The 27,759-nt window shown below is 38.1% G+C and overlaps 1 long non-coding RNA gene across 1 annotated transcript in view; it reads left to right on the top strand.

The window, feature by feature from the left end:
* Positions 1-11,195: 11,195 nt before the first annotated feature.
* LOC308068380 overlaps positions 11,196-27,759 on the top strand; it is a 126,798-nt gene continuing 110,234 nt past the window's right edge. The window contains exon 1 of the long non-coding RNA XR_013929946.1: positions 11,196-27,759. This exon is cut by the window's right edge and continues 17,329 nt beyond it. This is a non-coding gene — a long non-coding RNA (uncharacterized lncRNA).

Genomic DNA, 27,759 nt, shown 5'->3' with positions numbered 1-27,759 from the left:
TTTGCATAGTAACGAAAAAGCAATGCATTCTTTGTTTCTGAAAATTTTGAGTTATCACAAAAAGAAACATATGTTCAGCCAATGGAACTTATATGTATACAAATTAGGACTGAACTTAAAACTCATTTACTAAAAAAACAAACACACAGAGAAATATGAAAACATAGCAGCTTTATTCAATATGGTTGAATGTTTGTGTTGTATTGACTAATTGCTCCCAAATGTTTTTCTTTAGCAAGAATTAGTTGTTTTGAGAAACCTGAGACTGATCGCAGTTTGGGGTGAGGCTTTTTTGTTTTGGTTTTTTTTAACAAAATAATTGAGACAAAAATTAGAATTTCCCTCCAGTGGGAAACTCCAGTATTCCAACATAAGTTTTTTTCCCAAATCTGATCCCACTTGAAATACTGAAATTTCACACAATTTTGTTAACAAGAACTCAGGGAAAAGTATTCAATAAGGAAACAGTGTGAAATGTATTTTCTGAGTGATTTCAATATTAAATTGCACTTTCTCTGATACTGGTTAGCCCTGCTGAGTTGGAATTTAAAATTCTCATGGACTCATTCACCTTCCTTAGCTCCCTGAACTGACTGCATCTCCCTAGGTGCAACCTGTGTGTACTAGTGTAGAGAATTCTCTACAGGGAAACTTTGATCGACAAGACCATAGGGGACAGAATGCAATAAAAAAGGAAAGGAGTTTTCTTCAGGACAAGGGTGGGAGAACAACTTGGAGTGATTTGCTGTTTAATGAAATAACAGTGGAGGAAGCAAACATCATTTCAACGTCAAACAGTAGAATTTGCTGGAAAAAAATCCCCAACTTGTACCTGCAAGTGGTACAGCTTAAAAATAAAGGTAGAGTATTGGAAAGCACTAGATCAATCAGCTAGTGGAAACTGTGCTGACTATATTAAGATTTTTAGCTGTGCATGCAGAAAAGAATTGAATCCCAGAGGCTATGCCTGCATTGCACCTAGGACTTCTGGTTTGCACATGGGCTTCCCTTCCACCATCAAGAGAGATGGCAGTGGAGGCTGTGAGCCCTGACACAGGGCTGTGGGGTGGCCACAGCATCCAGGTTAGGAGCTGGTGTAGCAGCACAGTAGGGTAGAATGATGGCATTGCAGTGGTTTGTCTTTGTTTCCTGTTTCTGTTTGTTCTGGTCACTGTGATACCTTGGCACATCAGTTTGGAATGTGTTTGTACTAGATGATATGGATGTTTTGACTGATCAGCTATGAGGTTAGATTTTTCTGACTTCAGCAAGTTTAATAAGATATTTATAAAATCACTGCAACTCTAATGGTGTTATTAATGTAGGCCTGATATACGCAGAAGTGAATTATAGTCTAATAAATAGAATAAAATGCACTGTAAAACAAATGCTTTATAGCTTTAAATTAATATATGAAATACATGGATTTGTTTATGAAATGACAGGCTTTAAAATATGTCCTTCAGTTCTTTCCCTGATACCCTGGTTTCAGCATCAGTTAATATCATGACCTGCCAGGCCAAAGAGATTGTGAAGATGAAAAGTCTGGCTTTTGCTTTGGGTCAGGAAGAGGCAGTAGCTCTTTTACAGTGACTGTTGTTTGGATTTTTGGTGGTGGTTTTTTTTTTGTTGTTTTTTTTTTTTTTTTCCCTCTTCTTCAGGAAACAGTAGTTTCCTAGTAGGCACAGCTATCAAGAGTGAAGTCTCAGCTGAGCTTGGGCATGGGGGCAGGCAGCCCTCAGCCTTTCCTAGCCAGGAGGCAGCCATGGTGGCTTCAGGACACGCTAATTAGCTCCAGCCAGTTGCTGGATCTCTGGTCTCGGTTCAGGTTTTACTTTTGGTTTTAATTCAGAAGATGGTATTAAGTACCTAAGGAAAATTTGTCTTTTAAACTATTCAATGGGCAAAAGGGATATTCAGCAGCTTTGGTTTGTTTGTTTCCAAAACCTGTTATAATATTTCATAGAAAAGTATTCATGTGTCTCTTTGTTAGCTCATTTGTCAAGCCTCACTTTTTTTAAGCAAAATGAATTCTAAGTCCTGTAGGGTTTTGTGTATGCCAACAAATACTTATTTAAACACACAAAAATCAGGAGATCGCTTATATGCCTAAAATCACACTTGTCCTTACATACCATACTTGTTGCACACGTGAGAAGTTCCAGGAATCAAGTGCCTGTGCTCTGACTATACTGAAATATTTTATTTCAGAACTAGTGGCTTGCCCGTCTCTCCTTTGTTATTAACATACGTTAATAAATAAATAGCAATATAAAGAAAGTGCAGCGAACAGTTAATCCCCAGCTAGTTATGGATGCTTTCTGGATGGTGGCAGGCCCGTGCTGCAGCTGCAAAGCCCCTCACCGTGGCCAGGGAGCCAGGCGCAGCAGCACCAGATGGCCCTGCAGGCAGCCGGCAGTGAGCCAGCAGAAGCTCAGTGACAGCCCCGCGAGCCAGGGCTGGTTCCATCCTGTGGTTTCCACTCTACACAGCTCAGTGCTTGGTTCCTGGGAAGGCTTATTAGCTCTGCCACCATGGGAGTCCAGAGCTTCGGCTTGGGACCATTGCTGTACTCGGGCTACTGAGAGCCTACCAGAGCGCAGTGCAGAGGTGATGCGGTGGCTGTACAAGGAACCAGCCTGGGTCAGGGATGGATCTGAACTGCAGCTTAGTAACCCTGTTTGATTCCAGCTGAGTCCATAGAGCCATATAGATCCCTGTAATACGGCTATAATCTCAGATTTATTATTTTTATTGCCCAAAGTATTCCAGATCCCTATTATGCCAGGTAACAGGGAGCTGGCTGTAGCTGGCAGGGCTGGACTACTTGTAAATACTTGAACTGTCTGTACTTGAACTGTCTGGCTGTCTTTGGGGTTTTTTTGGTTTTGTTTTGGTGGTGGTGTTTGGTTTTTTTTTGTTTGTTTGTTTGTTTTTTTTGTTTTGTTTTGTTTTGTTTTTTGTTGTTGTTGTTTGGTTTTGGTTTTTTTTTTTCTTTATTTGTCTTGCCTTTTTGCACTTGACAAATTTTGCATTCCTGCTAGTTGTTGCATTTAATATTCTATTTGTGTTTTTAATTCTGCTGCTATCAATATATGCACCTTCACCAACATTACTGCTAATGACTTTCTCGTCTTTTCATCAATAAAACACATATTCTCTGGACTGACAGTAAGATCATCTGTGAGAAACCACATTACTGATAATAAGACAATACAAAGAAAAAAACGAAAAATTATTTCAGCCCAGCAGCTGTAGCATCACTTTAGTACTGGTGCTTGTGTGCATGTTGGGGGAGTAGGCTTTCTTCTTCCTTCCATTTTTGGGATGGGTTTGTGGGTCAGTCGCTAGAACTGTATTACCATAAGTCTTAAGAGGTTAATTTTTTCTGTCATATCTATGTACCAAATGAGTCAAAACCAGAGATACCAGATAATACAAGTATTTTGATAGACAGCATGAAATATGGGCTGTGGGATGGCACGCCTTATCCCTCTGGTAGCTGATTTTATGGGCATCTGTCTACCCAGAATATCAGTCTCTATCTCTACCATGGAACAGAATCGTTATTTATAATAAAAGTTTCTTCATGTGCAAGGATCACTGACAGAAGTCTGTGTGAGCTGAAAACTGGGTAAGCAGTAATGCTAGTCTGGTTGTACGTGCGTATCTGACCATGCAGGTATCTCAAAGGCCAGCCTTTGCCACCGAGGGGTGGGATTACATCCCAAGTATATAAACATACAGGATTTCGTGGGGCATGAATGATAAGTTAGCCTTTGACAACTAATCAGACTCTTTAAAGTAAAAATGAAAAATTCTGGTGCCTTTTGTTTTGTGTGTACTTTGTGGTAAATGATACATTAGCCTGTAATCTTTTTGATGGTCAAAAATGCTACCATGCTTGTCTACGGGCATCATAACCCGAGCAAAACAATCTATTGTTTGTGTTCCCTCTTTTGGAAAATAAAAAAGACCACAGGATTGTTCATTAGTCATATAAATCCCCAGTTTCTACAAAGCCAGTTTAATCATATGCATTCACTAATTTACATTCATGAGAAAGCAAGTGGTCTAATGATTAGGCAACATACACTGGGCTGCGTAGGGGACACCACCTGTGCAGTGCAGGATGGAGCCTTGAGAAAATGTTCAGAACTGGGGTAGTGTGTTGGTTCAGGTTAATTGTAAGCCCCCTCCTTCTGCACTAGCTCTGCTTTTTCCTACTCTCTGCAGCAGCAGATGACTGTGCCCATGGCTGGGTGTAAACACAGAAATGAGCTTTTGTCAAGCTGATGAGTTGCAAGCAGCTTGAATTTTCAGTCTTTTTCCTAGGAAAACTGGATATTTTTTTGGTGTGAAGTTATTCTCTTTATAAAGTTATAGCTGCAGTCTGCACGAGCAGAAACCCTTGGGTCTGTGCGGGGTGGGGGTGGGGGGGCAGTACTGCAAGGTAATGTACAGCTGGACAGCCATTGATTTTTTATTTTTTATTTTTATTAAAAAAAAAATTAAAAAAAACCCAACAAAACAAAATTGGCCAGTCAGGGTCCTGGCTGGAGCATTTTGGTAGGCTGCGGATCCTCAATGGATGCCTGCTGCCAAGGCTCTTTGGTGTCTATGATTTCTGACCCTGGCCATTTTTGGTTCTGTTAATTTCTTCCTACAAGAGGACCACTGGTATGTTAAGACATTTTAAAGTAATCACGATTAATGTGCCTAAAGTGGTTCCTACATAGTGGAGAATAAACACCTCTGGGCAATTTTTTGTGTCAATAGAAATAAAGAAAATGGATCTTTTCAACTCTGATGATGACTGGAGACAACGTTCATGATGACTTTTACCACAGATATCCTCAGTAGAAAAACATATGTAGCAAAAGACAAATAACTGTCATACGCCTACAACACCTTAAAAAGAGAAAGCATTGCAACAAGCCTCTCAATCTGCAGACAGAACAAGATAGATCCCTAAAACTGGAAAGAAATACAACAATGCATAAAACAGTATGAAAAGACAAGATTAAAAAGCTTATTTGCATACATTCATAAGATTAAGAAATGGAGTAAATCAACATGGTATGTTTTAGTTTTATGTAAGGATTTCAATAATTGATTTATATCCAGCTTGTCTAAAAAGAGCATCATTTTGTTTAAGTATGTACTTTCAAACATTAATATAAGCACTTGCCATATGTTCTGAAATGATAATTATAAAAAGGGCCCTTTTAATGGCTGAGATTTTGCCTAGAAATTATGCCAGCAAAGATTCCTATAATAGTTCAAGCATGTGTCTTCTGCTCCTGGGGCATTAAGTTTCAATCCTGCTGGGTTTTGTTGTATAAAATTCCTATTCATAGAGTAATCTAATTAATTCCTGACCCTCCCAAAAGGAATTCCCTCTTGTCCAAAATATTTCCAAGGTAAAAGAAATGTCTTTTAAACGCACAGTAATAACCCTTTGAAGCTGCAGTAGCTCTAAAGGTATTTTCAGATGTGTACTAAAATATATACAATCAATTGGCTTTCAGAATGTGGCCGACCTAGAGAATGATCCCACAAGCTAAGTGCTTGTAGGAACACTAAAACTGGTTGTATATTCACTTATCCTACTCAAGAGATATTACTCATAAAAGTTAGAATCAACATAAAATATTGAAAATGCTTATGCTACAAATTTTACATTCTCAGCCCATCAATCTGTGCCCTCCCTTCAGTAGGATAGACATGAATCCAGTCTTCCCTGGGCTCTGGATCACAACTATAAACAAACAAGCTTTTAACAGCACAATTTTCTTGTCTCAGTTGTTAACTATGCAAGAGGAAACAGAAGTTTGAGGAAGAAGACTTTCCATGGGATGTGCCTAGGAAGAATTGCAATAATCACTTGTACTACTTATGCCTTTTAATTAGTGGCTTTTATCTCAATTTTGCTTTGTCCTTCAATCTTTAAGTGGTTTGCTTAAACGTATGTGTGTGTGTCTATATATATACACACGCACACTTATGTCTGTGATGTGTGATGAACTATTCCTATCCAAGTAGAGAAAGGCTCTGAGGGATGTAAGAGTGTACATGAGCAATGCTTGTAGAAATCCTGCTATTAAAATGCATGTCAGAGCTCTTCATTTCTGAGCAGTGCTTCTAGGTTTGCAGTGTAGATTTTTTTAATTTTTTTTTTTTTTTTACCTTGTTGATTTGGATACAGACTCCTTAGCTACAGTCAGGATTTGCTCTTTCAGAGTACACTCAAGTACTATGTGGTTAATTCCTAGGGTTTTTTAGGCTAGTCATAGGCATTAGTCTAAGGTTTTCAGCAAATGGTAGGGAGAGGGAGAGAAGGTCTTTTGGTGAGTTCCTGTACAGAAAATTTGGCCTTAGATACATGGTGAGTGAGTACATATAAATGGCTTATTTTTAATTTAAGACAGTATTTGCTGTTAATAGGATGAGTAGTTAGCTTTAGGTTTTGGTTCTGTTAAATGCACTTCCAAGTTATTTCAAACTTGCCCATGAAGCTGGTTTAAATCTGTATGTTTGGTGTTTATTATACTTTAAAGAATTATTTAAGTAGAAAGTGGCATGCTACCAATGGAATAGGCTATGCAAAAAATTATGCTATTTGCACATGCTGATTAAATAGTATAGAGCCATTAACAATACGCCTCAGGTTTCAGTTAAAGATGATCATTCCCTGTAGAAGAAATGTCTACTGTGTTACTGTTAGTTATCTTACCGCTGCTAACTCTACAGGATTGTGAGTACGGCAACAAGCTGTAATTTCTGTCATAGAATTTTATATGTGCTGGTTGTTTTCCTGTTTAGCAAGCATACAGTATTTCCTATAACAATTTATGCATAACTGCTTATGAGGATAAACCTAATTAAATAAAGGTATTTAACTGGCCCTTCTTTATCTTTACTTCACAGTCTACAGTTTGCTTCTAAACTCTTAGGTGTTAAGTCTGTTTTTTAATCACCACAGAAGTCTGGTATGTGTTACTGTGTCTTCTGGCTTATATTTTAGCTAGACGTTAATAAGAACCTCCACTTGTCTTTAAACTTTTGCATAGCTCCAGTGGATCCATCAAATATTTTGTTACAATGGGTTCTTACTGTTCTGCTTCCTCTTGACACAAGCTGTCAGATTCATAGTAAAAGCTAGAAGAAGTCTTTAATAACTGGGTATCATTTTTCTTACCGATGCAGAAGTACGACTGCCCTCGTAACCTACTCTAAACATTTCCCATGAGTGCTCGAGAGCAACAGCCCAACAGAATTTGATAGGCGTAGTATGTACATCCACATATGTTACATTTATAGGTCTTGTAAATCCTCTTTTTCTAACAACTCCTTTGATATCATTATTCCTGGGAGTCCAACTGATCGATAAAAACCTACTACATGCTACTTCACTGCGAAGGTGAGGTGTGGGCACCGATCATTTCTTAGATCATGTACTTACCCAGAAATAAGGACAAAACATGGAGCATGTGCTTCATTATTATTTGGGATAGTGACTGCATCTTGAACTGACAAATGTGAATGTTAAAGCTTACAGAATGAATACATAGTTTTGATATATGAATATATAGACATACATATGAACATCGAGAGGCATCCATGACACGTTAGTGAAATTATCTTTCTGTGTGCAACATTCTCCTTTGGCTGACTTTCAGCATTGTTTATGAAAGAACTGAAGGAGGAATAAAGCATTTTGGAGTATGAATAGACCTTTAGGGTTAGTGGATTTCACTTTCATGTTACGAATTATGGCTTACTTTGCTCAGTCCTTGAGTGGGAGGAAGATCTTTCATCCTACATGCTGAATAGAAATGGAGGACACCACAGAAAAATGTATGTCTGCCCTAGCTAAAACAAATATTGGGCAAAAATAATTGCCAGGCAAATCTTAATGAGGAGTAGTGATAGCCAAAGGAAGTGGTTGAATAATCTGTAATCTTCAGAGTTATGATTTATCCTGTGTCCGTTTCTGAGAACGGTTATGACTTTGTGTTCCCTGCCCTGTAAACCGATCAACTCTAACAGTGGTGGTCGGAGCAGCAGAGCTGCTGGTGACATCCAGTGCCCAGCTGCTGAAATAGTTCAAACACTTCCTTGATTGCAGAAGTTTATTCCTTCAGGCAGGAGCAGGGAATGATTGAGGAGGAGACCAAGAGAATTAAACAAAAGGAATCATAGAATGGCTTGGGTTGGAAGGGACCTCAAAGATAACAGAGTTCCACGCCCCCCGCCCCCCCGCCATAGGCAAGGGCACCTTCCACTAGAGCAGGTTGCTCAAAGCCCCGTCCAGCCTGGCCTTTGGTGGGGAGTGTGTATTAACTGAAACCCGCTGTATACTCCTCATTGAAGCCTTGTCGTTAACCAGAATAATTTTGCTTTTGCTTGCAAAAGAACCGTCAGAAGGTGTTCCAAACGGGTGATATTGCGCTGCTGTAGTAGTTGTACAAGACCAGGGTGAGGCAGGACTCATTTGAGATTGCTGGGCTCCAAGTGGCTACTGAACAGCAAAATGCTTATAAGTCATTGGAACAATCAGTGAAGAGACATTATATCTTCGAAAAAGCCCATTTTAATGAATGAATTTTCATATTTTTAATGCTCCAGTTACATTAAGATTTATTTGTGGCTGAGTTATGCCTGCTGTGGGAAACAGCTTTAAAATTTCTTGGCGTTTATGTATTTAAATTCTTAACCATAATATTACATTAATGTAGTTGCACTGAATATTAAATTGATTTAAAGGTATTAATACAGTATACAATATACACTCCTTAGCATGTAAATATCATAATGCAGTAACAAGATGCAAATTGGAAAATATTTTTCATGTTCTTGGTACAAATATTAGTTTTTTGCATTAATTCCTGATGGCTTATAATCATTATAGCAAGACAACTTGAATGAAATACTTTGATTTATAAAAGTGTAAATGAGCTTTGAATCCATTCCTGGATCTTGTAGTGTTACAGTACATCTCTGTCCTATACCTTTTTCAAATGGAGTGAAGGAACTCTTATAAAATAGCCAAAACACCACAAAATAGCTACCCTGGTAATGTGTTTGGTTTGAAATCATGGTTGTTTCGGAAAACATGTGTTCTTGTGAGTTAGGCTAAATAAAGCCCAAACTGTAACCTTTGTTTATATGGTGGAAAAATAGGCACAGGTCTAACATAAATAGATATTTATAAGAGTTGTTGCATTTGAATGGTCCCTATGAGCATAAATGAATTTAAGGCATTCCCTGTTGGCCGTGGGTAAATTTGTAACACTTGTGCTCAGATTCCTAAAAGGCCAGGGGACTACGCTATGGCTATTGCCAGTACCAGTGGAAAACAAACCGAGGAGATAATGAGGCAGTTGTCACCTCGGGTGTCTCATGCAGGAAAAGAAAAGTTTATTCCCTCAGTCAAAAACTATGTACACCAAATATCCTATGGGGTTCTGCTAGACCTTCATGGGAACTGTGGAGATCTGGCTTCTCTTCCTTGCTGTGTAAGGATGTGGGTATGATCTTAAATAAAGCATATAACTTCTGAGACTCCATTCCTCCCTTTCCCCATGCACCCACCCCTCCCCCTTTTTCCTTTTTTACTTAAAAAGGGTGAAACCCTTCAGGGAAGAAGCTTTCTTCTTTGTGTTTGTGTACTGCCTTGCCCTGATCTGGGTTGAGCCTCTGGGGTCTACTGTGATGCACGCCACACTCTTAATACAGCATCTGTACCATCAGAAGCTCTTCTGAGAGAAAATAATGCATTTACAGCAATTATAAATAATATTTCACTTATCTAAACCAACTACTCACCTACCACCAATGTAGTATGTGCTTCTGCAAAGAATACAGTAAGTAAATGTTGTCAAAATAGGTTATAATTTTTGTTGAAATTTTCAATGCTAATGCACCTTTTATGCAAAACAATCACTAGATTAATCTTTCTTTTTTTCTTTTTTTTTTTTCTGAATATGCTTCCCTTATGCAGAGACTGTTAATGGAAACATTCTATACTGAAAATTGTTTACTGTTTGATTTTAAAAACAGCTTCTATAACACAGATCTCTTTAATGGAAATGTATTGTAAACACAAATGTTTATGATATACTATAAAGTATTTTTATGCTGCAGCACTCTTTAATGGAAAAGTACTGTATATACTGCACTGATTATTTTCTATTAAAACACATTAAACAAAGCCTGTTTTAAACCAATATCTAGTTCATAATTTACATGAACAATTTTAGCTAAGCATTCTAAACACAATCAACGTTATATGGTATTTCTTGTTGACTAACTCTACAGTGATTTCTCATTTTCAACAGAAAAAGTGGGGAGATAAGAGTAATACCAGTTAGTCTGAAGGCAGTCACATTAAAATGTGCTCACTTTCAGGTAGGTAAAAGCATTCTCAAACTAAGTTATATTGAACTGCATCTGCGAGCCTACTCTTGGGTTAGGAGACTTCATTACTATTGCTCTTTTAGCCAGAAAGGACTTACATTTTTACAGATTCACATACTAAAGGTCAACAACAGCGAAAATAATTCCATTAAATAATAGCCCCGGTTCTTCGGTGACCCCTCAAGAAAGATTTTGGCTGGAAAGAGGTGCGTTCTTGTGGGAGAAGGGGGGTTAATCCGCAGCCTTGCTTTCTCAGAGGAGTAATCCCCAAAGCGGCTGCGTGGCTTACACCTGCAGCTGCTTTGCTTGGGTGATAGGAACCCCGTAGACGTGGCCCCGTGCTGTGTCGCCGTAATCCCTGCTACGTGAGGATGTTCCCATCCTCCTCTTCATTACCATGCCCAAGCCTACTGCCAGGCCGCCATGCCTGGGCCTCCCTGGCTGAGCCCCAGCTTACAGAGGGACTGTCTTAGCTGAGTAGGGGGGTTGGTACTGAAGAAGGGGAAATATAAAAAGGAGCCTCTCGAAACAAGTCCTGGAGGGTTGGAGGTTTGAGATTCTTGGGTCCTTAGATGCTGCCTCTGCAAAGGAAAGAGTTTAGTCACCAAGACAAGGAACGTTTATTTTCATGGCCAAGCCTTGTCCTGTCATAGAACTGGGAACTGATAACAACGTGGTTGCCGAGCCCTGCTGTCCCCGCTGTTTTTGCAAGAGGTAGTGGCCCGTAAGGGCAGGTTACCTGGTTCCCCACCCCCACCCCCACCCCCCCCCCCCCTTACAACTCAGTTGCCCAGGGTTTACATCTAAGTGGATGCTTTATTTCTCCAGTTTCCCCTGTGCAACCAAATAAACCTGTGAGTCTCTCCCAGGCCTGTACAAGGTGACAGCTTGAGATACTTGCCTTAGAGTTCCATGAGATGTTATGCTGAGAGTCACAATGCAATATAAAGGGCAAAAGGTGTGTTTTATAGTCTCTGCTCATTAGCTTTTGAATGCACTGGTTACAGTCTAGGAAGGATCAATTGTCCTCTTAAAGATTAAATATTACCATTGACCTAATTTAAGGATCACTGTTCTTTAACACCCTTGGGTTTTTATAGTTCCAGCACAACAAATAATTTGGTAATACTCATTGGTAATGAGAATTTTGGATGTGCAAAATGGTGCACTGGAAACACACAGGGATTATATGTGCCAAAGCACTGATGGTGTGACTTGCTCTTTGATTTTCAGTGCCTGAAGTTCCTGCTGCCTTACAGAGCAGATAGTATTGGAAGTGCTGCATTCTATCTAAGCCTATTGCAGAAGTTTCCAGGCTTTTGCATCACATCAGACAGATATATTTTAAAATTCTTTAAGCGACTTTAAATGGACTCTTACAATATGTGAAGTTATCACTTCAATTTCACAGTGTTCTACAATAGGAAGTACTTAGAGAGGCAGTTACATTTAAAATCCTAGCATTTTCTTATAGCTAGCTAGTTTCAAGGGTTATAACTGGCTTGAAGCAAATTACCTATTGTCCTCACTCAGGCTGTACATGATAGGCTGTCCATCTCATTCTGATCAATGTTAATTTTTTTTCTTTCTCTTAAAATTCCAGCAAAAAAAGAAAACAACCTCAACACCTGAATAGCCTGCGTAATGTTGATAGCATGCATCTTTCACCCTTAGTAATAACGGCAGCATAAAGCCAGTATTTAGAAAGGACAGATGCTGAAATACTGCTCCAGCTTCTGTGCTGGGTAGTTGCTCAAGATTCTTCTCCACAAATAAAAGGACAAATATTTAAATATGCCTTTTGTTTCAGTGTAACTTTACAATAGATAAACATTTAATAACAGTCAGCTATGACATTTACAAAGAGGAAAACATTTGAACACAGAGGCTTAGCAAATTCTCAGGGTTCTCAAGAGCAAATCTAAAATATTGCATCTTACTGCCCTCAGCTGAGTTCTATGGACATTCACTAAGAAAAACTACTTTCTGTTTGCTGTAAAACAGATTTCTGAATGTGTCCATTTTCCCCAGCAATTTTACCCATGCTGAATTTGGTTCCTGCTCTGAATTTTGGTCTCTTTCGAGTTATTACATGTGGTCTTGGGGAAACCAGAAGTTGGCTAAGTTTTGGTGCTGAGAAAGCCATTGTATTTTAAAGTTCTGCTTGAAACCTTTGAACTTTGGTGTAAAAATATTACCTAGATATGGGACTGAGGGATTGAGGTTTGCAAAAAGAAGCAGTATCTATTGTTCTCTGTGGACTTTAAGGAAGGTAAAGTAGTTTACAGTGTCCCTTTATTCTTACTGCCTGGAACAGCTGGGCAGAGAGAGAGGAAATGGCTTTCTCCCAGTACTTCTCAAATAACGGATCTGCAAATCATCCCTCCAAGGGACAAGGTAGACAATGACAGTATGTTCATAAATCAAAGGTAAAGTTGCAGTACTGTGGCCAAAATTCAGAAAGAAAGGATTAAAATAATGTTTTATGGCATTGAAATTTGACTAACAAAAATTTAATTAATGATTTTAGTAATAATCTACCTGGAGTACCAGATCAGGAATAATTAAATGCAGCCTGTATTATGTTATTATCAAATCAGAACAAGTTATATATATTCAAGTTACAAGTCTATGTATTCCACACAAGTAATGCTCTGCAAATGAGCACGTGCCCAATATTTCCAGGTGTTTTCTGTCCAAGGCAGTCTGATTCAACAGCCTGTTAAGATACCAAGAAAGCAGGAGGAAGTTCTTGCAACAAACAGAAATTTCACTTTTGCAAGCTATGTTTTCTTCAGTATCATGCAAAAGCTACTCATTATACACTGACATAGTCTTTGACTGGAAATAACTAATTTCTGGAACTTGCAGTTGCTTGGTTGAATGAATTTAACACAATGTGTTACAGTACAGAAAAACTGGTTATTCAATTGTTTTTGGTTGTACAGTAAAGAAACAGAGCACAGCCTGAGAAAATATTTAAGTATTTATAAGCTGAAACATATTTCAGTAGCATCTGATTAGAAGTTAGTATCTTAGGCGATCTATCATTATCAGTATTAAATGTATTATCCTAACTGAAATAATAAATTTCATTTTACTTGTGTTTAATAGCAAACATGAATCAGAAAATGTTTTCTGAATTTTATTAAAATCCCGTTATAGCTCATTTATAACTGAGGACAATGAAGTACTTACAGAATGCACAATGGTATAATCACTGAAAAGATAAAGAGCTCCAAGCTACCTGTTCTATATTGTTAGCATAAATGGAAAATAAGATTGGATCAAGATAAGAGTTTTGCAGGACTGCCTTGGTTTTATTCTCAACATTTTTTTTTCTCCTATCTGATTTGACATGCCGTTTATTCTGAATAAGAGCCTAATCTTGAAGTCTTCACCCAGACAATGAACGCAGGGGCTACGCGTGGCCTCAGCCCTACGTGTTTGTGGCTGGTAGGACTAGGCACAGTTAAGGCAGCTCAATAAAATGAGGTCTTGAGGACTTCACTATGAGCCCACAGCTCTTCAGAAGTAGCTGACAGAATCCCCCATTGCCTCTTCTCTGATCTGTATGTAGTAGAAACTGCGTAGTCTACAGAAATGGAGTGATCAAACAACATCACTGGGTTCCTGCAGCAAAAATTACATAACGTGCTTTTCAATTCAGCTGTACTTAGAAAATTTGCAACATTGTTTTTTGGGGGCAACTAAGTGTATGTTTGGTAAAATGCATATTCTGCTGAAATTGTTTCCAGAGTAAACCCAATTGTCTTAACAGACAAAAAAAAAATAAAAATGGCATGGCAATTTCTTTTTCTTGGGTGTTGCAATACACCAGTCTTTAGGAGTGACTATTATGCTTTGAATTTACTTTGACTTTCTTGAGAAGTGTGTGTGTATATGTAAAACATATATTTGTATACATATTCTAATTCTGAAGTGCTCAGGATAGAGAACAGTGATGCTATGCAAAGATTTATCAAATACCTTTTTGTGTTTTTTTTTGTCCAATATGCTATCATAACATTTTGACCTACCTATAAAATAATATAGAGCTCTATTTTTCACAGCCACTGCAGTGTTGACTTTGGCAGAGTAAAGGAGACCAGGTGTTTGTCACCTGCAGCAGTATTTTTAGTTTGGAACAAACAGCGTTTAGTACTGGCCAGGATGGTGTTGTTAGATCTCTAGGTGAAGAATGTAAAACTGCATCTGGAATTGCTTGTTACTGGAACTCTTTGGCTATAAGAAGCTCTTGTCTTTTTCTTGTGGCTTTCTACTTTTGAGTATTACTTTTTCACTGAAAGTGAGTGCTGTTACAAACATTAAGCGTGGAAAAGTGAAGCAGTAAGAGCTGTAATATATACTATTTGAACTGTTAAGCCATTTTGTAAAGCCTTAAAGGTTGGAAATGTAAGGAATAAGAGACACTTGTGAGGTCTAGAAAGTGCTGTCGGAGACAGTATTGCTTATAGTTCATTAATTCACTTTTTCCTCTATGTAATGTTACCTGTCTTACTTTTATTTCTGTATTTGTGTACTTAAGCATAAATGTGCATGTGAATTTATGGTGTATCAGGTCCTGTCCTGGTTTTGGCTGAGATAGTTTTCTTCCTAGTAGCTGGTACAGTGCTATGTTCTGGATTTAGTATGAGAATGATGTTGATAATACACTGATGTTTTGGTTGTTGCTGAGAAATTCTTACCCTAAGTGAAAGACTTCTCAGACTTTTCCCATGCTCTGCCAGTGAGGAGGGGCACAATAAGCCAGGGGGGAGCAGAGCCAGGACAACCCAAACTAGCCAAAGGGGTATTGCATACCACAGAACAGCAAGCCCAGTATATAAACTGGGGGGAGTTGGCCAGGAGGGGGGTTGATCGTTGCTCAGGGATTGGCTGGACACCAGTCAGTGCGGGGTAAGCAAAATTGTATTGTGTGTCACTTGTCTGTCTTGGGTTTTACTTCTCTTTTTTTGCCATCTCCCTTTTCATTACTGTTATTAGTGTTAGTAGTAGTAGTATACTTCACTCTATTTCAATTATTAAACTCTTCATATCTGAAACCATGGGTTTCACCTTTTTTTCCAATTCTCCTCCCCATCCCACGGGGGACAGGGTAGGGGGGAGTGAGCGAGAAGCTGGGTGGTATTTAATTGCTGGCTGGGGTCAAACAGTGACAGATCAGTAGTTAGAGATCTGTGTAATGTAAACTGCATATGTACAGTGGGTTTCGTTGGGTTTTTTTCTCACCTATTTCCATGTCCTGAAATTGAGTGAGATATCTCTATTTTCCTGTGGTATCTTGTAATTTACATAATTCCTCAGTATTCAGTAAATAAATCGCTTGGTCTTAGAGCCAAATGATTTTTCCTCCCAGTTTTTAAGGACTATCTATAAAGTTAATTTGTCTGCAGAAATCCTTATTTAGAATTTTCAGTGACCAATGCAGATGTATAACTCCTCAAGAACTCAATAGTTGAACTTTGGCAGAAAACGAGTTATGTCGTCCTAATACTGGGAGGCCCCTCTTGGAAACTCTCAAAGAAAGAACTTTTACTATTGCCTTCCTTGAACAGTTTTGAAATGCCATACTGACAAATGGAGAGCAGCAGTGCTGCTGTCTCCATCTGGGTGAATTCTTTCTTTTTTTCTTTCATATAACCCTAGCTAATTTTTACACAGAAGATCCTTATCCTTCTCTCATTCCTTTTGCTTTGTTTCACAATTAGTTCAGGTGCTGGTCAGTTGGGAGGTGTGAGCAATGCACTGGGCCAGGTGACCTCCAGAGGTTCCTCCCAACCTGAATTATCTGTTTGTCTGTGTACATCCATGCTTGCAGCTTCTTCAGGTGTGCAAAGAGCTATTTAGTCCAGATATATCTGTAGTGTCTTACATCTCTGGTAGTTTAGCAGATACCTCTTGTACTTAGCCAACAGTGACTGCCAGCTGACTGAAAATGTCTAGTGTACATTCACTATACATTAACCAAAATAAGCCTGCACGTGACTTTCTTCTCCAGCAAAGTATACTTATTCTTTCTCAGCTCTCATCCCAGAGTGAATCAGAAAATATTTTGTTGTCATAACCATATAGCAAGAGATGTACATCTGTAAATGCAAACTAAGTGGCGAGCAGATTAAAATGTCCTCTTTCTATCAGCAGAACAAGTGGACAAACACGTTCTTTCCATGAGTTCCTGAATATAAATGGAACAGTTGCACATAGGTGTTGTTTGTAATTATGGTCCAAATGTATTTTTATTATTCTAGGAAAACTTTTTTAAAAAAAGCAAACCAAAAGCAAATAAAAAACATCCAGGACCAGAACAATCTCAAATCTGTTCTCATCTGAAAACAAAATGTACACACACGTATACATAAATATATATACATATATATATATTAAAAAACACTTTTCTTCCTTATTGTAGACCTTGGATTATTTGTGGAGCTGAACTAAGATTGGTTCCAAGTTTAGCATCCAAGTTAGTGGTTTGGATTTTTCTAGGTGTCTGTTGTTACAGACCAGTGTCATAACACAGCAAAAATATTAACTGTTAGTGGGAACTTCACATTTAAAATCCTTCTGCACCTTTCAATCCTCACTATAAATATCTTTACAATAATCATTTTAATAAAATCTTCTAAGAAAGATAGAGGAAGGATTGGTAAAGAGCTGCTAGAGTAAAGAAACACACAGTTTAGAGATGTCCAGCATTAATTTCTCTTCTTGGTAATTTGCTTATGATTGCTAGACGATTGGATGATTACTGTGGATGATTACTGGCTTCTTGCATGACTTCCCGCATAGCAATGGTCTATTTGTTAATGTCTCAGATCCCAATACAGTTCTTGAATTCACACTTATAAATTCTGTTCTTTAAACAGAATTGAGTGCAAGTTAGCTCCCTTATTATGAAAAATGATTATTCTTTTTCTAGGAATTAAAGAAGAATACTATCAGATCAATTTAATGGGCATAAATACAGATTATTTTTTTTCTCATTACAGAAGCAATCCTACCTCTTAGAAATATACCAAAAAGAACCAGAAAATTAATTAAACAGTTTATTCAATTAGGATATACAGGAATCTTCTTCCAGGAATCCACAGAGATCTCTGCACATTTGCAGTAGATAAAAAACCAACTGCAGCCGGCGTGCCTAATTTAATGTTATTTTGCAACTCTGGTCAGCTCAGCAGAGGTCAGTAATGGGCTTCTCCAAGGTACTGATCCCTCAGCAGGTGTGTGCACATTGAGGAAGAGCTTGGAGAAAGACAAAAACTTCCCATGGCCGAAAGAATGATTGTTGAAACACATATTGTATCTGTGTATGGACACGTGACTGTTATGAACAATAATTAATAACTATGCAAGATCAAAACACCTACTTCAGTGACAAACCCATAAACACAGAAACCTGATTCACACATATGGACCCTCACCTGGCTTTTTAAACTGCAGCTTTTATCACATCATGCACCTATTCAGATGGTCCATAGTAAATGCTGTCATATCCACCACACAGGGCAATTTGTTTCTAAGCCTGTTTCACAAGTACTTTGAGAGAACATCTTACTTGGTCCGTTTTAGCTTCATGTGAGAATTGAGTAGTTTTGTCTCAAATCCCTTCTGCCTATGCATTTTATGTGTACCTTGATTTCCAAAATTTCAGTTGTGTTTTCTGAAAGAAAACCTCACGTAACATAGCGACTACTCAAATTGTTCAAGGCAACAGTAGAAAGGCTGAGATCTCCACCTGGCATGGGAATTTTGATCCAGAACCTTTCCACATGAAAGAGGAGAACAGGCATAATTCTGACGACTTGTTAGGTCTGATATAAGTCAGGAATAGCTGCTCTGAAGTTAACAGTTATACTAGTCTAACAAGGATGTGGGAAGATCAGGCTACAGATACATGACATATAAATATGAAGTTTATGTGTGTGTATGCATAGTTATCAAGGCATTTTTAATTTCAGAAGTATCTTTGTTAGTAGTAGAATTTCTGTCTCAAAAAGGAAAACAGGTGTATAGTCTAAAATATTTGTTCCTGATTTTTTTTTAACGTGTTGTACAAGGTAAAATGCCACAAATAGTGTTTTTCTCCACTGTCATTTGGACTTCAGTACTTCTATTTTAGATCAAATTATACTTGTCTATCCTGAGACCACATGAATGAAAAATTTGACAGACCTGTTACCAGAGTAAATTCAGACTAGAATTACATTTTCAAACACTGTTAATTGGTGTGTATCTAAGATCAATTGTATTATGCAAATTTATTGAAATTGAAGATCTGGATCCTAGAGATTGTTTTCAAATACGCATTAATCAAAAAAGGTGAGAATACTGTTGATAGATAATAATTCAGAAGATTCTCTAGGAGCAATTGTACCACAGCAAGTTAATGGTTCTGGCTTGGCTTAGCTATGGAATAAAAAGCTGTTATGTCTATGTACTTCACCGAGTGGTTCTGATAAGTCTGAAAAAAATAAATAGTTGTATAAGGGACTTCGTAGTTTTACAGAAAATCAAAGTGAATTTTATTGACTTAATACAGTTATGTCGTGTGTAGGAATCTCTTCACACATGTCTATTTCTTTTTTCCTGTTTTTTAAAACTTAAACTCATATAGACATAATCTAGACATGACTTGATATAAATCATAACAATGGGATTTGAGTGCGTGGAGTTGGGATAAAAGTGGATATAATTTGGAGCCAACTGCGCCACTACCTGTTGTGATGGAAATGGAATTATGATTGCTACATGTTCATTTTGTTGCTGAGATGTTTAGTAAATGAATGTTGTTTTGGATTAATATATGCCTGTATGGAAAAATCAGCAGGATGGAAACAGAGTAGATCAAGGTAAGCCGGTGTTTCACAGATATTCAGAGAATCTTAAAAGGTATTGGCAATGTGTAATACCTCTGCAATTTACATTCAAAAACACTTTAGTAATCAAAAGGTGGTGGTGGTGGTGGTGGAGCAAAAATCAAGGAGTTGTTTTGGGAGAACATCTAAGTTGCAGGATCGCACTGATCTCTGCAGTATCCCTGCCTGCTCTCTCAGGAGGGTGGTTTAGAGAAGAGAGCTTTGTTAACTGCATAGTACATAAAGTGGGGCTTTGCTGTTATTGTTACTGAGTCTCATTCTCATTGACAAAACTGATAATAATAATTTGCAAGAGAGCTACCAGAAGTAGCTCAGTAATGCAGAGACGTGGCAAAGGGAACTTGGGTGAGGTTTTCCCCGAGGTGAGGAGAAGGAACGTGTCTCCTAGTGGGTGGCCAAGGCTGTAGGGGCACCGGCACCCCCTGCAACACCCCCCAGCCTCTCCCACACTGGAGGGGAGGCACTTACTCATCCCTCAGTTTTCTTCCCTTCTTTGGGGAAAGAAGCAAGAGAAAAAGTGTTGTTTACAATATCTGGGCCTTGAAAGCTTGAGAAATGTGTTTCACGCAGTGTTATGCCTCACTCCCTGCTGAAGCACGAGGCCAAGCTATGCAAGTACCACTGTTATGTAAATATTTACATTTGTAAAAAAATATACTGTCTCATAATAATTATATCTACTGAATGCATACTATCGTCGCTTAACATCAAACGTTAAAACGAGATACTTACAAAGAGGAACCCTTGTCATTTGGCAAAGAGAACTGCAATAATCCTCTGCTACTTGCTCCCCCCTCCATTTTAATTGTTAATATCTTTTCAGCATGCGGGAGAAGTAATCTCCTACCACGCTAAAGCAGTCAGCCTAATTGAAAAGAAATACAAGTCATCTAGTGCACAGCTGAAAAATTCAGCTAAAATGCAATCTGTCATTATCTTTCCAATGCCAATTTTAAATAGGTATTAAAGTAAATGGGGGAAACATCTTCTCATTTCTCTTGCGGTATCATTTCGGTTTTACAGAAATCCCTAATCCTCAAATGAAGATTCTGCCCGATACCCAACAAAACACTCAAGACTCAGCCTCAAGTGTTGGAACCCAGATCCAAAAATAGAGGAATAATTTCCCTATCATGAATTAATCTCATTTGAAAATGATTTTAAAAATACAGTTTATGCAATGCAAATCCTTGCTCCCAGAATAACCTGTATTTGTGGTTGTTATGCCACAGTCAAGAGATAAATTACTGCTCAGTGAGCTGTTTCAGCATGGCAACGTGAACTGCAGCTAGGATTAAGGAAACTGATGAAGCATAACATACCATGAAAGAAATGAAAACATTTTATAGGACACATGGGTATTATTGACAGGTTTCTACTTTTTAGATACAATGAACTCCTTCAGCAGGAGATCGTATTTGAAAAGTATCCTGCATTAGAAAATTATATGCCGCATTTAAAAGTATTCACACTTTTAGTCCCCAAATTATTATGCGCTATATAACACATTTCAATTTAATTGGAGAAATGTTGCATTGTGATGCTGAACACTTGTTTAATGGAGATAATATTTCAGCTTGGTAGGGAAAGTTGGATTCATTTGAAGCTGAGACATCCTCAGACTTATAATTACCAATGCATGCTTCTGAGTAGGTAAAAGTATATTGAAAATATGTCAGATGGGGCCTTATAGAAAATCCATCAAGTCCTTAACAGGTCAAGCCCAAACAAAATCTTACTAAAGCTATTACCATCAAAGTTTATTTGGCTCTGGTCACAGAAAGACAACTTTCTTCAGACTTCTCCACTGGCTGAAATGCCCACAGCTGCGGGAACCTCAGTATCTGCAACGTATTGCATGTGCTCAGCGACTGTAAGGAAATGGCTGGTTAAAAAGATACCCTTACATGAAGCCTGTCAAATTGAAAAAGAGGGTTTTTAGCATTCTACTGTAAAACATGATAGCTAATTATTTTTCCTTCAGCAGTCTTGCTTTCTCATTCCTTCCCTGAAGTAGTAAAAGATTCAGCTAGATTGAACAAAGACTATGCTCTCAGGAGTAATCATCTGCCGGTGGAAAATGATGTGACATTTCTGCTGTTACTCTTCCTGGTGTTCACAAATTGGAAAAATCTTGTAAAAATGTGACCAAGATACTGCCTCTGTTGTTAACTATAGATGTAGTGGTAGAGAAGAGGCAAACAAGAAAATAGAGTTAGAAAGAATCCCTTCCTAACATGCACTTTCTACTCAAGCCTTTCATTCCAATCAATAGCAATTAGTATTTTAGAGGGATGCAATTTGGTCATTTTCAAGGCTCTTTCAGTGGGTAGTATAAATGTATCTTAAGTCTCCTTTCTCTCAGTGTCCATAAAGTCCTAAATTCATGGAGCACAGAGCAAGATGTCTTTACAGGGTGCTCCTATAAACTGTTTTTGGTCAGGCTGCATTCTGCAGTGGCTTGCCCATAAGCACGGTTAGTGACAAGGTTTATTGTCTCACTGATGAGACCCCGCGCTGGCTTAAATGGCCTGGCTGGGCTGGAAGGTTTCTGCAGTTATTTTTTTGTTTAGCAGCATGGCAATTTTACTTTTGGAAAAGTCTGAGCAGTGAAGACATAGGACCAAATTGGTCCTAATGTAGTCAGTGATGCTGTTGCAATGAGGATCACTGAGAGGCAGAGCCTATTGGTAGGTGCTGTCATCCTCCTTCACCTTGCTGAGCAGTTGGTACTTAGACGTGACAGTGACCTCTTCTCTTTTCCCACTGCTTGTAACGGCATCGATATTGTCATCTGAAATCCTACCACCTAACTGCAAATTGAAAAGCAGTTTATTCTTGGTCCACGTTTGAAGAACACAAAGCTTTCTATATAAGTAACCAAATTTTATAAATGTAAGAGATAAAGGTTAACAGATATTTCAAGGGGGGAAAAAAGGCACTTCTTGTTTGACTTATACCTGTTTTGGTGCTATTGTTTAAGTCAAAGCTGGAAAGCTGATAAATTTATGGTGGGACACACGCAGGGAAATATGAAGATGGAGGAAGATAAAACAATACTGAGGAGAATCTGGCTGAAAACCAGTTGGAATACGAACTGCGTCATGTTAGATAAGCTGCACTATTCTTTACTGCAGACCAAAATCTAGAAAATACGACTTTTCTGCTCTCCGTATTTCATTTGCAATCTGGGGAGAAGGAACAAAGAGATGACAATAATAATAAAAGTATATTAATAATAATCTCTTGCGGGGCCAGAGAAAAAATAAGGAATTTAGGTGATATATGTAGTGAGACTGCATGTGGAATGCAGATTAGTATGAATTAGGTGAAAGAAAATGTTTGTGCAAAACACTGCCTGTCTGAATACAGATTTCATAATCAACACAAGGAGACATTGAAAACAGAGAATGATATTTTTATGTTCTACAAAATGTCATTGTCTTCAGAAGTTATGTTGTGTTCTATGCATCATATTATTCAGCTCAAGGTCTAGATAAGAAAATCAAGCCAGTAAACTCAAAACACCTAACATGTCTGTGTTTCAAAAACTGGTACACTGGTAAACTTAAAGAGAGAGCAAAGGCAGAGGAATGATATTTTATCAGTATTTGGTAGTGATGAGATGTCCATGGTTGTAACTGTGGCGTATGGAAAATTTTCATTAAACCCTAACCCTTCAAATCTGTACGGGCTACTGGTTGAAACTACCTGTTCCTATTCTTTGTTCTACACCACATATTTAAAAAAAAAATATTGATGACCTTAAATTATACTTCTGTGTATATGATATAGGAGAAGAGCTAACATGCAATTTTCAAAACAGAATGTGGGTTCTAAATATTAATTGTGTTCTACTCTGCTATTGGTTAAAAGGTGGTCAGGGTCTGATGAGGAGAAAGAATATAAGCAGAACAGGTTATGCTAGAACTCTGGTTAAATATTTACAGGTTATACTCACCACAGAATTTTCTTATTGATATTGAAAAGTCAATTACCATCCTGCAGGTGGTTAAATGTTAAAAGACTATTTAAATTTCCAGTAGGATGCTTGTGCTTTGTTTTTTTTTTTTTTTTTTTTTCCTCCCTAGTGTTTAGGGAACTACCCTTAATGTTATATATAGATTGAAAGAGTGACGAGTATTTTCTGTCTTCATCCATCTCTTCCAAATATGTTCTACAATTTTTTTTTCAGTTGAACTTTGTATCATAGCTTATTTTGTATTTAATGATTGAAACTCAATCAGATCCATGCCCAGGTTGAGCACAGTAGTAAATACAAGCTAGTCCCACTGAATGTATATTTTGGGGGGGTGGAGGCTGATACGAAATAAAAATGATGCAAAAGTAAAAAAAGAATCTGCATTTAAAAAATCACTGATAAAAAGTATTTCCTGTTTCTTTGCTAAAGTTATCTGCCACAGAAACTGCCCCCAATGTCCTCATCACCAACCGCAGGACAAGTCCCAGCTGGAACCATTTATTGGCTTAGTCAAGTGCTCCACTACTTTGTTCTAAATATGTCAACTTTGATTCATCCTTGGGCTTAGTTGCTGTCAAACACTGTTAAATGGAGCTGGAATCAGCATTGCACCTAGGCTTCTGCTAAGCCAAAACCTTAATCACTTCTGTAGAAATGTTAGTATTCTGTGGCACTGAAGAGTCACTTTGATAAGGAGTGTGGCATTTCTGTGAGGGTATCTAGCATGAAAAAGGAAGTCTGGTCTCATCTTTGGCACCAGGTAGGGGTAAGAAGTTCATAACCTCAGCACTGAAAGCTCTGGCAACAAGCTCTGTACCTCAGAAGTGTCAAACCTCTTACGTTATTTGCATGATTTACACTGTTGGGGCACACGCAGGAGTACATTATGAGACCAGAGTTAGGACTATGCCCACCAACTAAAGCACTGGCCACGCTGAGCTTAATGTTTGATAGGAGTTTGGTGTTATAAGTGAAACTAAATGGAAAAATTGGATTGTTCTGAGAGGTGAATGCTAAAGCACAAAATATTTTATGGTGAACAAGGGGAACAATAGGTCTCATCTACAGGCTGAAAAGGCAATTAAAGAAATATACTCGGAATAGCATGTTCTCTATTTCTGCTCATGTTGTGTAATGGTTTTGGGTAGCATTTACATAGATTTCAGAGGGTGTTGTAAAGGAAAACAGCATCTGAAAGAAGTATGCACTTGGATGCTGTGTGAGACACAAAGAAGAAATCATGAATGATACCAATAATTGCTGATGTAGTGATTGATACTATGGTGAACACTAAAAATGGAAGGCGGGTTGGGTAAATGGATATTCATATGATGTCTGAGCACACTGTGGCAGGTTTTGAGCAGTGTTGTCTTTGCTTTTTAGCAGGGGTCAAAATGTGAGAATGAACCACATGGTCTCCAAAGGATGCACAGCTTTATGAATTTATGCAGCTGAGTCTTCGACCCTATGGTTTTCTTTACTGTGAAATGGAGGGTGAACGAGATGATCCTAGCAGATATTTTTAATAGTACATACAGGTACATTCTCAGTAATTTCTCTTAAATAGCAGCACATTTATTACAAAGCGTTCAGTAAACCTTCTACATAAATGTACTCTTTCCTTCTTGTAATCCACTTCGGATGGTACGGTCACCTTCACCAATGACCATAGCTTCTCTTGAAATAGGCTCCTAACTGTTGCCCATTTCTCCTATGAAACTCCAGTAATCTCTGGCTTTTTGAAAAAGTCAGAGTTCTTGGAGGAGGGAAGACAGATTACTGAGGAACCTTACAAAAGTAACAGAAGATTTCCATCCTCTCCCTCCATGATTTCTTCAAATAAACTACTCTGGGCATAGAAAATCTTTTGTTTGTATGAGCTCATAGCTAGGTAGGGTTTGAAGAAGAGGAATTACCAGATTCCAGCATGTTCAGCAATTCATGCTGTATTCACAGCATCACTGGTTTGCTTTTTTTAGTGCCTGGAATTGTGTGTGTATGTGCGCATATGTATCTGTGCGCAGGGATAAACCACCAGTGAATAAGAATTCCTGACTCGGATACCCTAGCAACAATATTCTGATTTTTTTTTTTGTGCTCTAGTGTAAATCGCTTTCCCAGGACAAAGCACAGGAAGAGTTAAGCGTTGTTTATTTTTCAGCCTGCCACAATATTTGCTTTTGTGTTCACAGTATTCAGTGCATCTGATTCAAGCAAAACTAAGAAATATTTCACCTTAAATCATCGACATAATGGAAGCCAAAACCTTGTAATAATTTTTTTCCACAGTATTTTAAGGAGAAATAACATGAAGGCTATATGGTATCAATGGTTAATCTGCTAAAAGTCATTGTGAATGCAATTCTATTTTGAATTTAATTTCACAATTTTGAGGTAATAATTTAACTCCTTTTATGTTATGTGCATTCAATTTTACAGCAAACTGAATAGAATCCTGACAATTCCTTAACCACACATTAGACCAGAAACATCAACACTATTATATTTCATTAATGAAGAAAGCACTGTGCATAACTAATGGATTTTATTAAGGCTAATATACATAACAGCAGGAGCAGTTGGTAGACCAAGGATTTTTAGCAGGCGCTCTGTGGAACTGGAAGTCACTGAAAGGTAATATAATAAACCTGTCTGACACACTGAGGAGCTGGTGTAGCTTTGGTAGTTATAGGGTGAGGATACCGTGCTTGATAACTCTGGAGCTAGGAGGGCCCTGAAGTAACAGCATTTGACATGGCTGGGACGTCTCATCAAAGGGAAAGGAAGAACCCTGACAAGAGAGGTACTAAAGAGGACTCCTTGTGGGAAAGCTGCTGCCATGCAGAAAACTATATTAGATAAAGATATCTGAGAAACTTACCCTCCCCCTCCCCTGGGGATGCAGCAACAGTTCTAATAATTGATGGAATATAATTAAGATATGTTGCTAATGATGCTTTTGGAGCAGTGTAAATAGCACAAAGTGAACATTAACAAAGTAATATTTCATTAATTTACTTAGGCTGTTTCTTAAGAAATTAGCCTTTGAGCCTTTCATGGTCTATAGGCAGTCATATACTGGTATAATTAGCATACGTACGTCGCAGGTGGGGTCACACTTTGTGAAGTTCTAGCCCCCTTTCACAGCGTTTTTTTTCTTTCACTGGATTTTTGCTTCAGCAGTGAACTAAGGCTCAGAGCCTAGGAAAGCAAAACATTGTCCATATTAATTTAAAAATAGCTACTTTGTAATAGCCATTTCAACAACTGATTCCTATGATGTTTCCTACCTACCTTTTGACAATCTTTAAGAAATTATATATTTATCAGAACAGTATCCCCTTTTAAGAAGATCAAAGACAAAACCAGATGATTACACATTAAATCAGCTCTTGTAAGTATAATAGCATTGCAATGCACTTATTTGCATAGACCTAATGTTCCAAACCAACTAAATATTTCACCACCTCTTCCCTGCAGTTCAGTGCTAAAAGGGAACAGCTTTGCTTATCTAATGTATAAAACTAACTTTCAATACAGCCTTAACTCTGCTGTCGGTAAGGAAAACCAAACTTTACTGGCTGGTGAGAAGGATGAGCGTAGCGCACAGCATGCCTATGTTTAGAAGAGGTTGGCAGGTCATTCAGCAGCAAATACAAGATGAGCACGCTAGAAAGGGGACTCTGTCCCTGGTGCGGAATTACTTCTGCAAGGCCACCTGGTCCAGAACTGCTTTATAAAACCCCAGAAGGTAGCACCTATCAGCTAAAGGGCAGGCTGCAAAGTAGTAGCCAATATGTAGGGGAACAGGTGTAGAATAAATAGAGAAATAAAATGTTGTAAAAAGAACCCATACATGCAAGAAAAGTTGTCCCTCTGCTGAAAGTTAGTGACCCAAACCCTGCTTTTTCCATCTGGCTGGTCTTAGTTTGAACTTAAGGTGTGATCAGATGATTTGAATATCACATCACCTTTTGTTCCAGGTCTTTAAAGTTCACTGACCACAGGAAAAAACATAAAGTTACTTTTCTGCTTACAAAGATAGCTTATGTTATGATGTTTAAAACCTTTGTTCTTTTTTCCTGTAAAGGGCTAGAACTTTTCATGCAGAGTTCATCTGAGAGAGAATTATGCTGCTGCCAACCTGTGGTGTCTCGGGCAGTGCCTACAATCCAAAGGCAAAATAGCGAAAAAGAAACAACTAAGTCTATTTTGTTCTACAGGCTCTGTGTTTTACAGGCAAACATGACTCTTGAGGAGGAATTAGTCAGTTCTTCAATACACAAGACATTCTAAACTTTGAGTTGTAGATTTTAAGTCCAGAGATGGACCATAACAGCCGTCACCATCTACACTTACTACATATATATCGATGGCCTTTACCCTCCTTTAGTCTTCTAATTTAAAGAAGTTTATATATAATTGGAGCTCTAAAATTAAGTTTTGAAGAAT

The sequence above is a fragment of the Falco punctatus genome (genome assembly GCF_963210335.1).
Source record: "Falco punctatus genome assembly, chromosome: 1".
Classification (NCBI taxonomy): Eukaryota; Metazoa; Chordata; class Aves; order Falconiformes; family Falconidae; genus Falco; species Falco punctatus.
Note: the sequence above shows the minus strand (reverse complement) of the source record. Positions and strands in the feature narration are given on the sequence as shown.